Source organism: Lepisosteus oculatus, chromosome 14 (assembly GCF_040954835.1).
Source record: "Lepisosteus oculatus isolate fLepOcu1 chromosome 14, fLepOcu1.hap2, whole genome shotgun sequence".
NCBI classification, from domain to species: domain Eukaryota; kingdom Metazoa; phylum Chordata; class Actinopteri; order Semionotiformes; family Lepisosteidae; genus Lepisosteus; species Lepisosteus oculatus.
The window spans coordinates 5,636,557-5,652,032 of record NC_090709.1 but is presented as its reverse complement, the minus strand read 5'-3'; the positions used below and the strand labels follow the sequence as shown (position 1 = coordinate 5,652,032).

The 15,476-nt window shown below is 54.0% G+C and overlaps 1 non-coding gene and 2 pseudogenes across 1 annotated transcript; all 3 read right to left on the bottom strand.

Moving 5' to 3' along the window:
* Positions 1-13,557: 13,557 nt before the first annotated feature.
* LOC138245411 (5S ribosomal RNA) lies at positions 13,558-13,676 on the bottom strand. The gene has a single exon (XR_011194021.1). It is a non-coding gene; the product is annotated as a 5S ribosomal RNA (ribosomal RNA).
* A 537-nt stretch (positions 13,677-14,213) lies between these two features.
* On the bottom strand, positions 14,214-14,332 carry LOC138218578 (5S ribosomal RNA; annotated as a pseudogene).
* A 537-nt stretch (positions 14,333-14,869) lies between these two features.
* LOC138217893 (5S ribosomal RNA) lies at positions 14,870-14,988 on the bottom strand (annotated as a pseudogene).
* Positions 14,989-15,476: the final 488 nt, after the last annotated feature.

Below are 15,476 nucleotides of genomic sequence, written 5' to 3'. Positions count from 1 at the left end.
CCTTTCCTGGTTCTGTGCCAGCTAAGATTGGACTGGACTGGACTGGAATGGACTGGAGCTGAGGGGCCCCAGACTGGACTGGACTGGAGCTGAGGGGCCCCAGACTGGAATGGACCGAAGCTGAGGGACCCCAGACTGGACTGGACTGGAGCCTAGGGACCCCAGTCTGTGCTGGACTGAAGCTGAGGGACCCAGACTGTGCTGGACCGAAGCTTAGAGACCCCAGACTGTGCTGGGCTGAAGCTGAGGGACCCCAGTCTGGACCGAAGCTGAGGGACCCCAGTCTGTGCTGGACCGAAGCTGAGGGACCCCAATCTGGACTGCACTGGAGCTGAGGGACACCAGACTGGACTGGAGCTGAGGGGCCCCAGACTGGGCTGGACTGGAGCTGAGGGGCCCCAGACTGGACTGGAGCTGAGGGACACCAGACTGGACTGGACTGAAGCTGAGGGGCCCCAGACTGGTCTGGACTGAAGCTGAGGGACCCCAGACCCCAGTCTGGACTGAAGCTGAGGGACCCCAGTCTGGACTGAAGCTGAGGGACCCCAGACCCCAGTCTGGACTGAAGCTGAGGGACCCCAGACTGGACTGTGGAAAACTTTCACATTATCCCCACCTGAGTCCTCAGATCGTCTGCATGACCTTGTATTATTAAGTATTATTTTAAGGTCCTGTGATGATCGTAAGATGGGGGGGTCACTAAATAAATCCTTGACATTAATCTGTATTGTAATTTTTGTTCTTTTGTTAAGCATCAATAAAAATTTTTTTTTAAAAATCTGTTTAGCTTTTGGTTCCCCCCCCCACCGAAACGAACGAACAGAGTCTATCCTTCTCTTTCATCCCAGAGAGTTTGTGGTTGACGGATTGAGGCCGAGAGCCCTCGTCGTCGGCGTGCCACCAGTTGGCGGGGATATAGCAGGGGGGGCATCGTGTCCAATACTCCTTGAAATGAGACAGATTTCAAGCCACCTCTGTCTGAAGAGCAGGAAGTCGACCACGAAGTCCTGAGTGTCCTAGGAAGCTCTTTAGCCATCGTTTGCCCAGCAGCTATCTCACCCTGCAGCTCCCAGCTGGCAGCCCCCTCCCCACTGGAGCCCAGCAGGTGGGAGCCCAGCCAGTACCTGGAGGGGAGACTCCTGGGAAAAACTAAGGTTGCTGCTGGGAGAGGTGTTAGTGGGGCCAGCAGGGGGCGCTCTCACCCTGCGGTCTGTGTGGGTCCTGATGCCCCAGTATAGTGACGGGGGACACAGGCGCCGTCCTTTGGATGAGACGTCAAACCGAGGTCCTGACTCTCTGTGGTCATTAACAATCCCGGGGTGTCTCTGGAGAAGAGTAGGGGTGTTACCCCAGTATCCTGGCCTGATTCCCCCCCTGGTCTTGACCCATCATGGCCTCCTAATCACCCCCCTCTCTGAACTGGCTCCATCCCTCTGCTCTCCTCCCCACTGAGAGCTGCTGTGTGCTGAGCGGACTGGAGCATCATCCAGGTGGGGCTTCACACTGGGGGGACTGGAGGGGATCCCCCTGACCTGGGAAGAGCTCTGAGGGGAGGGTCCAGACTTATTAATTATTATTATTATTCGTGCTGCACTGGGCTTCAGTCCTGGCAGTGAGAGGGGGACTCTGTGATCAGTACAGATACTTATGACTGTATAATAATACACGATAGGAATGGAAAACAGGGTAGCGCTGTAGTCCCTTCGAAACGTTTTGAACTGCCAGAAGAAGTTTTCACAACCCGGACTCGTGAAGGAACAGGTCTTCTCCCATCGTCCGGAGCAAGGTGTACCGTGTCCTGGTGATTTCTCCCATTTCGAACGGAGTTTAATGTCGTGTTTCTACTTTATTAGAGAGAGGCACTGAACATCCTGTGATGGACAGGTGTCCTGTCCAGGTTGTGTGAGTGTGTGTGTGTCCTGTGATGGACTGGTGTCCTGTCCAGGGTGTGTGAGTGTGTATGTGTCCTGTGATGGACTGCTGTCCTGTCCAGGGTGTATGAGTCTGTGTGTGTCCTGTGATGGACTGGTGGATCACAATATTGATTCTCCTCCTTGATTCCCTCCTTCATCGCCAGAGTGAAAGCGGGACACGGCAGTAAAAGCTCAGCCCTGCGGGTGGTGGTCCTCTCGGCCACACGGGGGCGCTCTGGCTCCACGGGGGGGGTTATGTACAAGTCCCGCTGGGAATCGCACCGACGCGGCGGGGTTTGTGAACGTCCCAGACACCAAGAAAACGAGAGAGAGAGAAAAAAGGTCGTTTTCGGGGTTCAAGAAGCAACCCCAAGATTCAGGAAGTTTCCCCGCTGAGCTTACTCTGCCGAAAACACGCAGGTTTTATTTTTTTCCGTGTCTCCCCCCCCCCACACACAGGCCGTTTCTGTAGCGTGAAGTTGTGTTTTTTTGTGCGGCGGTCGGTGAGGGGCGAAATTGTATTTATTTTTTTTTTCCCACGGTCTGAAACAGAAACGGCCGGGTGGTGTTGTAGAGAGGTTGACGTGCCTGGTTTTCCAAGTCTGCGAAGCCCGTTTGGCGTCTCTTTTCCCCGCAGGACGGGGGAACCCGTGGTTTTTGGACGTGGCGTGGCCCGAAATTTCTGCCCTTGGGCGCTAGAGGGGGGTGGAGGTTGGTCTTTCTTTTATTTGGGGGTCGGGGGGGGTGCTAATTTCACTGAACCAAACCCCACGGAAACCCGTGTTGGACGTGGGGGTGCTGAATGCGCCCTCGACGTGATTTTGTCTTTAAATTCAAGTGCAGCTTTTGTAACCCTTGGGCCGGAAACAGCTGGACCCGTTTCCCCTGCCTGTCCGAGGTGGCGACTACCGGGGTCGTACAGGGACACCCGGCTGGCCGCTGAGAGTTGGAAAAATAAAATGTCCACCCCAAAAAAAAACAACCGCGAAAAATGTCGGCCATTTTTGTTTCGCGGCTGAGCCGTGAGCGCGTCGGGGGCGACGTCACGGGGGCGTCACAATGAGCCGCCTGACGTCACAGAGCGGCGGATTCTAGCGGGGGGCGGCGCCGGAGTCCCGTGAGCTCAGAGGAGTGAAGAGAGAGGAGGAGGAAAGGACTATATAGCGCTTTCTAAACACGTGTTTCTTCCAAGAAAGATTCGCGGGTTACTTCGACTTACCGGGTTACCGTGAAATCGGTAAGTCGCTCAAAAGCGCCGCTGGCGAGAAATAACAAAATAAGTTGAGAAATAAGTTGTTTTTTTTACCGTTACTCCACTCTTATGGGTGTGATCGTGCTGTAAAAAGATATTGAGAGGAGGTGCACCTCTACACAGAGGGTGACGGGGGTGGGGAACAAGCTGCCCAGCCCTGTAGTTGAAGCCGATACCCTGGCTTCTCTCCAGACACAGCTGGGTGAGCTCCTCCAGTCAGGACAGGAGGCTCAACTGTACAAAGAGAGTGGCGGGGATGTGGAACAAAGCCGATACCCTGGCTTCTCTCCAGACACAGCTGGGTGAGCTCCTCCAGTCAGGACAGGAGGCTCTTCTGTACACAGAGGGGGGCGGGGGTGGGGAACAAGCCGCCCAGCTGTGTGGCTCCGCCCCCTCCCCTCCCCACTGTGACTCTGCTTGTCTCGGCAGGACGATGCACCGACAGAGATGCCGCATGGCCGTGCGCGGTCGCAGCAGGACGAGGGCCTGGCGAGGTGTCGTAAGTCCCACCCCTCCCGCCCGCCGTCCAGCGTCCAGCATCCAGCCCTCCTCCGACTGACCTCTCCGCCCCCAGCAGCGCTCGCTGTATTATAATAAGAATAATAATAATAAACTTCACTGATAGAGCACCTTTCATACACATAGCAGCGCAAAGCACTTGACAGACCAGGTCTTACGGTAACACCTCTAGATGAGGAGAGACACTTCCAGTGGTGATCTTGACTGAGGACACGCCCTCGGCTCAAGAGACAGGGTCAAGTGTCCAGTATGGCCTTCTGAGAGCACAGATTGCCTCTGGACGTCCCAGACTCTTCCTGGACACACTGTACACACTCACCTGTCCAGACTCTCACTGGACACACTGTAGAGACTCACCTGTCCAGACTCTTACTGGACACACTGTACACACTCACCTGTCCAGACTCTTACTGGACACACTGTACACACTCACCTTTCCAGACTCTTACTGGACACACTGGTCAGACTCACCTGTCCAGACTCTCACTGGACACACTGTACACACTCACCTGTCCACACTCTCACTGGACACACTGTAGAGACTCACCTGTCCACACTCTCACTGGACACACTGTAGAGACTGCCCAAGGCCCCTAGTCTCGACACGACTGGGCTGGGCTATTTGGTCAGAGCTGTCTCGGAGATGGGCTGTTTGGCGTCTTCACAGGTCACACCGGTCAGGCCGAACCCGGACTGGCAGCGGGAGAGGTCCCGGCACAAGTCCCGGTGCTTTTCCGTAAGTCTGACCCGGTCGCCTTCCGCAAGACTGGACCGGCCACCCTGTGGTGGGCCCGGTGCCCCACATCTACCCTACAGCTCCCCCACTGACCCCTAAACTCCCGATACCCTACAGCTCCCCCCACTGACCCCTAAACTCCCGATACCCTACAGCTCCCCTCACTGACCCCTAAACTCCCGATACCCTACAGCTCCCCACTCTGACCCCTAAACTCCCGATACCCTACAGCTCCCCACTCTGACCCCTAAACTCCCGATACCCTACAGCTCCCCTCACTGACCCCTAAACTCCCGATACCCTACAGCTCCCCACTCTGACCCCTAAACTCCCGATACCCTACAGCTCCCCACTCTGACCCCTAAACTCCCGATACCCTACATCTCCCCACACTGACCCCTAAACTCCCGATACCCTACAGCTCCCCACTCTGACCCCCACAGTCCTGATGGCCGAGAGGTCTCTGCTTGCTGTAGTGATTGAGTGAGCTCTGTGGACCTAACCTCTGTCTTGTGTCCTCGTTTTCAGCGTCTCCTAGTGGTCCGTCATTTCACCAGAGCTGAAGGTGAGATCTAGGGAGGAGACAGAGCACCCCCTAACACCCCTGAGCTAGGTTACAGGGTAAGACAGCTTCTTACTGTTGGACACACCTGTCCACACTCTTTCTGGACACACTGGACACACTCACCTGTCCGGACTCTTACTGGACACACTGGACACACTCGCCTGTCCGGACTCTTACTGGACACACTGTACACACCCACCTGTCCAGACTCTTACTGGACACACTGTACACAACCACCTGTCCAGACTCTCACTGGACACACTGTCCACACTCACCTGTCCGGGCTCTTATTGGACACACTGTACACACCCACCTGTCCAGACTCTCACTGGACACACTGTCCACACTCACCTGTCTGGGCTCTTATTGGACACACTGTCCACACTCACCTGTCCAGACTCTTACTGGACACACTGTACACACTCACCTGTCCACACTCTCACTGGACACACTGGACACACTCACCTGTCCAGACTCTTACTGGACACACTGTACACACTCACCTGTCCAGACTCTTACTGGACACACTGTCCACACTCACCTGTCCAGACTCTTACTGGACACACTGTACACACTCACCTGTCCACACTCTCACTGGACACACTGGACACACTCACCTGTCCAGACTCTTACTGGACACACTGTACACACTCACCTGTCCAGACTCTTACTGGACACACTGTACACACTCACCTGTCCAGGCGTAGTCTCTGCTCCTCATCCCCCCTGCGTTGTGTCTCCCTCTCTCCCCACTGGACAGAATCCCGTGGTGTCTTCGTGTTTCCCCGAGCTCGTCCAGAAGCTGGAGAGGGCGGCCGAGCTGCAGCTGGAGCTCCCGGGGTCGCCCGGCTCGTCCCGCTCGGGCTCGCCCAGCTCGTTCCGCTCGGTGTCCTCCCCCTCCTCGCCCGAGAGCCCCCTCCGCTCCCCGCCCCCGGCCCCCCCCTCCGGCCCCCTCAGGCCCCTGCCCGCCCCGCCCCGCTGCCCCCCCTTCATCCCCGCCATGCCCCTCGAGCCCCCCCTGATGCCCGGGGTGGTGCCCCTGCCCCTGCCCCCGCCCGTCCTGCCCCCCATCGCCCGCCCGGCCCCGCCAGGCCCCGCCTGGGGCTCCCCAGTGCGGAGGGCAAGGAGAGAGGCTGAGATGTCTGACGAGGCAAGTGGAGCAGAGTCTGTCCGTCTGTCTGTCCATCTGTCCTTCTGTCCGTCTATCCTTCAGTCCATCTGTCCCTCTGTCCATCTGTCCCTCTGTCCTTCTGTTCTTTTCTCTGTCCATCTGTCTTTCTGTCCTTTTCTCTGCCTTTCTGTCCATCAGTCCATCTGTCCTTTTCTCTGTCTTTTTGTCCGTCTGTACTTCTCTCTTTCTGTCTTTCTGTCCTTCTGTCTGAGTCTCTCCATGTCTCCCTGCTCTGTCCTGCGTTGTCCCAGCTGGGCCTGTCTCCCTGTGTCTCTCCGTGTGTCTCCCTGCTCTCTGTCTGTCCTGCGTTGTCCCAGCTGGGCCCGTCTCCCTGTGTCTCTCCGTGTGTCTCCCTGCTCTCTGTCTGTCCTGCGTTGTCCCAGCTGGGTCTCTCTCCCTGTGTCTCTCCGTGTGTCTCCCTGCCTGTCTCTCTGTCTGTCCTGCGTTGTCCCAGCTGTGTCTCCCTCCCTCCTCTCTCTCTCCGTGTGTCTCCCTGCTCTCTGTCTGTCCTGCGTTATCCCAAATGGGTCTCTCTCCCTGTGTCTCTCCTTGTGTCTCCCTGCTCTCTGTCTGTCCTGCGATGTCCCAGCTGGGCCTGTCTCCCTGTGTCTCTCCGTGTGTCTCCCTGCTCTCTGTCTGTCCTGCGTTGTCCCAGCTGGGTCTCTCTCCCTGTGTCTCTCCGTGTGTCTCCCTGTCTGTCTCTCTGTCTGTCCTGCGTTGTCCCAGCTGGGCCTGTCTCCTCTGCTCTTTGCCTTCAGCTCTGTTCGCCGATGTCCCGCCAGCCCGTCACTCTCTCAGCCTGTCTCTTGACTTGCAGGAGGAAGAGGAGGTGGAGACAGCTCTTCCGGCAGGAGAGAGGAAGGAGGTCAGTGCTGGTCCCACCCTGCCCCCTGTCCTGTCTGTGGTGGAGTTTTGCCGTCTTGTCTGTCCCTGGGTCTCAGTGTCTCTCTCTCTTTCAGCCCTGTCTGTCAGTGTCTCTCTCGGCCTGCTGTCTGCCTGTCCCTGCCTCTCTGTCTCTCTCTCTTTCAGCCCTGTCTGTCAGTGTCTCTCTCCTCCTCCTCTCTGTCCTCAGTGTGTCTCCTTCCTCCTCTCTGTCCTGTGGTGTCCAGGCAGTGTGTCTCTCTCCTCCTCCTCCTCTCTGTCATGTGGTGTCCAGTGGGTCAGTATTAGTGGGCTACACCCAGGCTCACTCACTGCGAGTGTGATCTCAGCAGAGTCTCTGTGCTCTTGGGACACTTGACTCACCTGTCTCTCTCTTTCTCTCCCTGTGCTGTCCCTCTCCTGCCCCTTCTCTCCCTCCACGGACTCCAGCTGGAGGAGGTCCAATCACCACCTCCTGCGAGACAGAAGAAAAAGAAGGTGGGTAATGCTCTGATCCTCTCTTTACTCCTGTCCAGTGTCCAGTCAGTGTGTCTGTATGAACCCCTCTCTCTCAGTGCAGTGTTCATGTCCTGGATTGTCCAGTCAGTGTGTCTGTATGAACCCCTCTCTCTCTCTCAGTGCAGTGTTCATGTCCTGGAGTGTCCAGTCAGTTTGTCTGTATGAACCCCTCTCTCTCTCAGTGCAGTGTTCATGTCCTGGAGTGTCTAGTCAGTGTGTCTGTATCAACCCCTCTCTCTCTCAGTGCAGTGTTCATGTACTGGAGTGTACAGTCCGACTCTTAACGTATCTCTCCTGTCTCTGCTTCAGAAGCGCTGATGCGTCTTTTTGAAGTCCCTGAGCTGCGTGTCAGTGGAGACAGAAGATCAGGACGAGCCGATGGAGGCGGCGGAGACCGTAGCTCAGGAGAGGAAGAGCGAGGGAGAGGAGGAGCAGGCTGCCGGGAAGGACAAGAAGAGGAAGAGGAGGTGCAGGTGAGCAGACAGGGGGGCGCCGCCCGGTCGTGTCTGTGATTCAAGGAGGAGTTTCCTCTTGCTGTTTGATGTCATGGTGACGTCTGTGTCTGTGTCCCTCACACCTGCAATAACAATATTCTTTCCAGGTTCCTTTCCTGGTTCTGTGCCTGCTAAGATCTGGACTGGACTGGACTGGACTGAATTGGACTGGACCGGAGCTGAGAGACACCGGACTGGACCGAAGCTGAGGGACACCAGACTGGACTGGACCGGAGCTGAGAGACACCGGACTGGACCGAAGCTGAGGGACCCCAGACTGTGCTGGACCGAAGCTGAGGGACCCCAGTCTGGACTGAAGCTGAGGGACCCCAGACTGTGCTGGACCGAAGCTGAGGGACCCCAGTCTATGCTGGACAGAAGCTGAGGGACCCCAGTCTGTGCTGGACCGAAGCTGAGGGACCCCAGACTGTGCTGGTCTGAAGCTGAGGGACCCCAGACTGGACAGCACTGGAGCTGAGGGACACCAGACTGGACTGGACTGGAGCTGAGGGGCCCCAGACTGGACTAGACTGGAGCTGAGAGGCCCCAGACTGGACTGGACCAAAGCTGAGGGACCTCAGGCTGTGCTGTACTGAAGCTGAGGGACCACAGACTGTGCTGGACCGAAGCTTAGGGACCCCAGTCTGGACTGAAGCTGAGGGACCCCAGTCTGTGCTGGACCGAAGCTGAGGGACCCCAGACTGGACCGAAGATGAGGGACCCCAGTCTGTGCTGGACCGAAGCTGAGGGACCTCAGACTGGACCGAAGCTGAGGGACCCCAGTCTGTGCTGGACCGAAGCTGAGGGACCCCAGACTGTGCTGGACCGATGCTGAGGGACCCCAGTCTGGACTGAAGCTGAGGGACCCCAGACTGCACTGGACTGAAGCTGAGGGGCCCCGGACTGGACTGAAGCTGAGGGGCCCCAGACTGGTCTGGACTGAAGCTGAGGGGCCCCAGACTGGACTGATGACCTTTTGTTAAGCATCAATAAAAATTTTTTTTTAAAAATCGGTTTAGCTTTTTCCCTCCCCCCCCCCCTAAGGTTGCTGCTGGGAGAGGTGTGAGTGGGGCCAGCAGGGGGCGCTCTCACCCTGCAGTCTGTGTGGGTCCTGATGCCCCAGTATAGTGACGGGGGACACTGGACTGTAAACAGGCGCCGTCCTTCGGATGAGACGTAAAACCGAGGTCCTGACTCTCTGTGCTCGTTAACAATCCCGGGGTGTTTCTGTAGAAGAGTAGGGGTGTTACCCCAGTGTCCTGGCCTGATTCCCCCCCTGGTCTTGACCCATCATGGCCTCCTTATCACCCCCCTCTCTGAACTGGCTCCATCCCTCTGCTCTCCTCCCCACTGAGAGCTGCTGTGTGCTGAGCGGACTGGAGCATCATCCAGGTAGGGGCTGCACACTGGGGGGGCTGGAGGGGATCCCCCTGACCTGGGAGGAGCTCTGAGTGGAGAGTCCAGACTTATTAATTATTATTATTATTCGTGCTGCACTGGGCTTCAGTCCTGGCAGTGAGAGGGGGACTCTGTGATCAGTACAGATACTCATGACTGTCTAATAATACACGATACAAATGGAAAACAGGGTAGCGCTGTAGTCCCTTCGAAACGTTTTGAACTGCCAGAAGAAGTTTTCACAACCTGGACTCGTGAAGGTACAGGTCTTCTCCCTTCGTCCGGAGTAAGGTGAGAGGTCACCCCCTCGGGGCGCAGTATCCCCGATGCATCCCCCCACCACCACCCAAAACGACACACACTTCTGTGACGATTGGGAGACCCCGGTTTGACCAGTCCATGCGGTGGAGGAAACGACCCGCTGGAGAGAACACGCAGACTCCACACAGAAGAGTCACCTCGGCATTTATTCCAACAGCAAAACAACACCAGAGAGAAACGGTCTCCGAAAGATAAGCGCACACCGGGAAAAACACGACGGGGTCATTACAAATGGGAATAGGAGTTCTTTTTTTCTTTTCCGGACGTCAGTTGTATAGTGTCCTGGTGATTTCTCCCGTTTCGAACGGAGTTTAATGTCGCGTTTCTACTTTATTAGAGAGAGGCAATGAAATTTGGGGAACGTGACATCCACCCAGTATTACTAGTAGGTTGATAAATATAAATGTTCTTTTTCCCCCCGTATGATACCTCGCGAAATATAACGATGGCCAACTCCTTAAGTCGAAATTTAAACCCGTCTCACGCTACAAGACAGTCCGTCAACATCGCCGCGGCCCGAAGCGCGACCTCCGGTATGATGTTGGCGGAAAAGGGGGTAGGGTAAGTACATCACAGCCGGGGGAAGCCCCTATCACGTGAGAGGGGTGCGGCGGGCGACGAGCCCCCAGGGGCGAAGAGAAGTTGATTTGCGTGGGGTGTGGAAACACTACACGACCGGGCAAGCGAGCCGTTTTTTTTTTTTGTTTGTTTTTTCCAGAACATCAGAACAACCGCAGAGATGACCATCGATCCACCTCCAGACGTTTCCTTTTTTGTCCTCTTTGGCCCCCAAAATAAAAAAAAAAAACTGGGATCCATCGTGGCGTTGCCAAATTAAAACGTCAACCACTTTTCGGGCTTTCGTGCTGTCCATGATGAAACCGTCATGGTTGTGTAAGCATATGTTACGTCACAGACAGGCGGCGCTCGGACGTGAGGAGTGTCGTTACGTTTTTGAAATGGCACGTCAGACAAGATCTCTGACAAGATCTCCGAAAAACCCAAACCTGTAAGATTCAATTTCAATTCAGTTTTTTATATAGCGCCTTTCACAACAAGAATGCCCCAAGGCCCCGATCAAAGGAGTTGTTCCACACCCCCGCCACCCTCTGGGTACAGTAGAGCCCCCTGTACTGACTGGAGGAGCTCACCCAGCTGTGTCTGGAGAGAAGCCGGGGTATCGGCTTCAACCACAGGGCTGGGCGGATTGTTCCCCACCCCCAACCCCTTCTGTGTACAGAAGAGCCTCCTGTCCTGACTCCAGTAGGAAATGTCACCTGGAGGCAACACACCGGCTTCTTTTAACAGATCACCTCGGGAATCGGGAACAACGGAGCTGTGTGCGGCCGTCTGTATGGAGGGGTTCAGCGCGGGGGGGCTCCGGGCTCGGGTCTGGACCCGGGGGGGGGGGGGGAAGACTGTCTGTGTGGAGTCTGCATGTTCTCCCTGTGTTCTTCGGGTCCAAAGACAGGCTTTTGGGCTAATTGGCTTCTGCGAAAACTGGCCCTGGTGTGTGTGTGTCCTATGATGGAGTGCTGTCCTGTCCAGGGTGTGTGAGTGAGTGTGTGTTTGTCATGTGATGGACTGGTTCCTGTCCAGGGTGTGTGAGTGTGTGTGTCTGAGTGTCCTGTGAGGGACTGGTGTCCTATCCAGGTTGTGTGTGTGTGTCCTGTGAGGGACTGGTGTCCTGTTCAGGGTGTGTGAGTGTGTGTGTGTCCTGTGAGTGACTGGTGTCCTGTCCAGGGTGTGTGAGTGTGTGTGTGTCCTGTGATGGACTGGTGTCCTATCTAGGGTGTGTGTATGTCCTGTGATGGACTGGTGTCCTGTCCAGGGTGTGTGAGTGTGTGTGTGTCCTGTGATGGACTGGTGTCCTGTCCAGGGTGTGTGAGTGTGTGTGTCTGTGTGTCCTGTGATGGACAGATGGTATCAAGCCTGGACACCCATGAGACACTGGCTTCCTCAGAAGACTTTCATGGAGGGCACACTGTCCCTAACCCGGGTCCAGAAGAAACTACAGTGATCTATAATTCCTGCGCCTCGGAAGGGTTTATGACGTCTATGTCTGGCGCAAGCGCCCGTGGACCGGCGGTTTGGCGTCGCGCTCCGCAGCTCAAGCTTCGGTGCGAGGCAGGGCGGGAGGGAGTCGATGTGGCCTCGGCGCCATCTTTGCTGGTGAGTCAATTGTGACCGTTGCGGTACAATAAACCATCAATAAACCTTTTCCCACCCCGTCCAGTATTTCTGTCGCGGCCCACGTCCCTTACAATCGACAAACTATAAAAAAAACAGTAGCCCTTCGCAACATTACACGCCATTTTTTTTATTTTAAACGTCCGCTAGATACGCAGGTGGCTCGATACCTGTCTTATCCTCGCCGGCGTCTTTATACCGGCAAGTGAATTTTATTTGGGGTCCCTCAGAATTGTGACAGAAATGTCAGTGAACCACAATAAAAAACGAAACTTTTTTTTTAAAGGCGGTGAATGGATTTTCTGAGTAACCGTGTAGCGACTAACGTAAGGAAAAAAAAGTTGTCTTTCCCTACGAAGACGTTTTGGTACAGGACTTTCTTTAAATATCAGTTGTGCATAGCGTTTTACAAAAAGTTGATGATGATCTTGGAGATAATTGCAAAGGAAAATTGAGATAACTACCAAAACATTACGTGTGAAACGACAGGACAGAACTTTGAACCCACAAAGAAACAAAGGTATGAAATATTGCCTCGTCATGGGGGATTGATAATTGTAGTAAGTGTTCCTAATTTTCGTAAAGAAATGTATATTATGGGAGTCACACGTGAGATTTAGTGTATATACGTTTCATATTGTGCATATATACGGGGTTAAAAAGTGGAATGAGTATGATTATAAACTCGTGTGTCCTATAATCAGATAATTTTTGAACAAGCTTTGATTAGACAGGTGAAAAACAACATCAGATCCTTTTTTTTAATATATTCTCACGTCTGAATATCAGCTTCTCCCCTCTGGCCAACATTTCAGGGCTCCCAGATGTAGATCCCAAATTGAAACAAATATTAATTTGTTACCCAGTTAAACAGTTAATAGAAGTGAGTGACCAGGGTAAATAAAGGTGGGTCAGTGTAAACTATTTATTCTGGACCAGACTTCGTCATGTGTGATATGTCATGACTTCTTATATTAAGTTTTATCTTTATATTTAGTTCTACATGTGTAATAGATGCGATGTGTGTCCATAAAAAGGTTTCTCCAGGGGAAAATCAAGTTCGTTTTAAAACCGTGTTTCCTTTTTAGGGTACGTTTGCATTCCAAGTGTGGGGTTTTTGCCTTTTTATCATATTTTGGATGTGAATCCGTGGTATTTTTGCTGAGACAAGTTGCCTTTCTTATACGCGGAGGGATCTGCTCGTGAGATGTCCGCTTGGTCCATTTCTTAGCTCAGTATAAGGTGTAGAAAGCATGACTGTCATCATAACCCGCATCTCACCCAGGTGTGGAATAATGTTGTGACTATTGCTTCAGCAATAACATGCTGATTGCATGTTTCTAGATGGGTATAACAGAGATCTCAACTACTGAGGGGCCTTATTAATAAAGTCTCCACAGCCGAAGCGCTGTGTCTCTTTTCAGCTGGCGATAAACCTTTCCTCGATCCTTTGCGGACTTGTAAAACTGTTCATGATCAGAATAAAAAACGCTCACGCTAATACACAAGCACCTGTGTCTCGCCAAAGCTGACAAATTAACAGACGGACAAGCCGCACTGCACGTGTGAACAGGGGAATGAGCGAGCGAGCAGGGATAGGGCGCCTCCTGCGCTTAAAGGCTTACAGCACCTGGTATTCCCAAGCGGTCTCCCATCCAAGTACTAACCAGGCCCATCCCTGTTTAGCTTCCGAGATCAGACGAGATCAGGCGTGCTCAAGGGGGTGTGGCCATAAGCGAGAGCAAGGCTCGCTGGCACCCTTCTTATTGAGAGGACAGCTCCATCACCTCTTTTATGACGCTGCTTTTTTTCCCTTGCGTTTTTCTCTTCTTCCCACGTTCTCTCTCTTCACTGCCTTCGTCCCCGCTCTATTTCACTTCAGCCTTTCACTCTTGCTTCCTTCCAATGAGGACGGAGCTGCGGGAGAAAGGGCGCTATAGAGGATCGCTGTGGAGAGCTGCTGCTGTGCTTTGACATCTGAGCTCTGTGGAAAACGATCTCAATACAATTCTGAAAAACGCGACTCTCCGAACGCCAGCCGAACAAGTCTCCACAGCCGAAGCGCTGTGTCTCTTTTCAGCTGGCGATAAACCTTTCCTCGATCCTTTGCGGACTTGTAAAACTGTTCCTGATCAGAATAAAAAACGCTCACGCTAATACACAAGCACCCGTGTCTCGCCAAAGCTGGCAAATAAACAGACGGACAAGCCGCACTGCACGTGTGAACAGGGGAATGAGCGAGCGAGCGGGGATAGGGCGCCTCCTGCGCTTAAAAGCTTACAGCACCTGGTATTCCCAGGCGGTCTCCCATCCAAGTACTAACCAGGCCCATCCCTGTTTAGCTTCCAAGATCAGACGAGATCAGGCGTGCTCACGGGTGTGTGGCCGTAAGCGAGAGCAAGGCTCGCTGGCACCCTTCTTATTGAGAGGACAGCTCCGTCACCTCTTTTACGACGCTGCTTTTTTTCCCTTGCGTTTTTCTCTTCTTCCCACGTTCTCTCTCTTCACTGCCTTCGTCCCCGCTCTATTTCACTTCAGCCTTTCACTCTTGCTTCCTTCCAATGAGGACGGAGCTGCGGGAGAAAGGGCGCTATAGAGGATCGCTGTGGAGAGCTGCTGCTGTGCTTTGACATCTGAGCTCTGTGGAAAACGATCTCAATACAATTCTGAAAAACGCGACTCTCCGAACGCCAGCCGAACAAGTCTCCACAGCCGAAGCGCTGTGTCTCTTTTCAGCTGGCGATAAACCTTTCCTTGATCCTTTGCGGACTTGTAAAACTGTTCCTGATCAGAATAAAAAACGCTCACGCTAATACACAAGCACCCGTGTCTCGCCAAAGCTGACAAATAAACAGACGGACAAGCCGCACTGCACGTGTGAACAGGGGAACGAGCGAGCGAGCGGGGATAGGGCGCCTCCTGCGCTTAAAAGCTTACAGCACCTGGTATTCCCAGGCGGTCTCCCATCCAAGTACTAACCAGGCCCATCCCTGTTTAGCTTCCGAGATCAGACGACATCAGGCGTGCTCAAGGGGGTGTGGCCGTAAGCGAGAGCAAGGCTCGCTGGCACCCTTCTTATTGAGAGGACAGCTCCGTCACCTCTTTTATGACGCTGCTTTTTTTCCCTTGCGTTTTTCTCTTCTTCCCACGTTCTCTCTCTTCACTGCCTTCGTCCCCGCTCTATTTCACTTCAGCCTTTCACTCTTGCTTCCTTCCAATGAGGACGGAGCTGCGGGAGAAAGGGCGCTATAGAGGATCGCTGTGGAGAGCTGCTGCTGTGCTTTGACATCTGAGCTCTGTGGAAAACGATCTCAATACAATTCTGAAAAACGCGACTCTCCGAACGCCAGCCGAACAAGTCTCCACAGCCGAAGTGCTGTGTCTCTTTTCAGCTGGCGATAAACCTTTCCTCGATCCTTTGCGGACTTGTAAAACTGTTCCTGATCAGAATAAAAAACGCTCACGCTAATACACAAGCACCCGTGTCTCGCCAAAGCTGACAAATAAACAGACGGACAAGCCGCACTGCACGTGTGA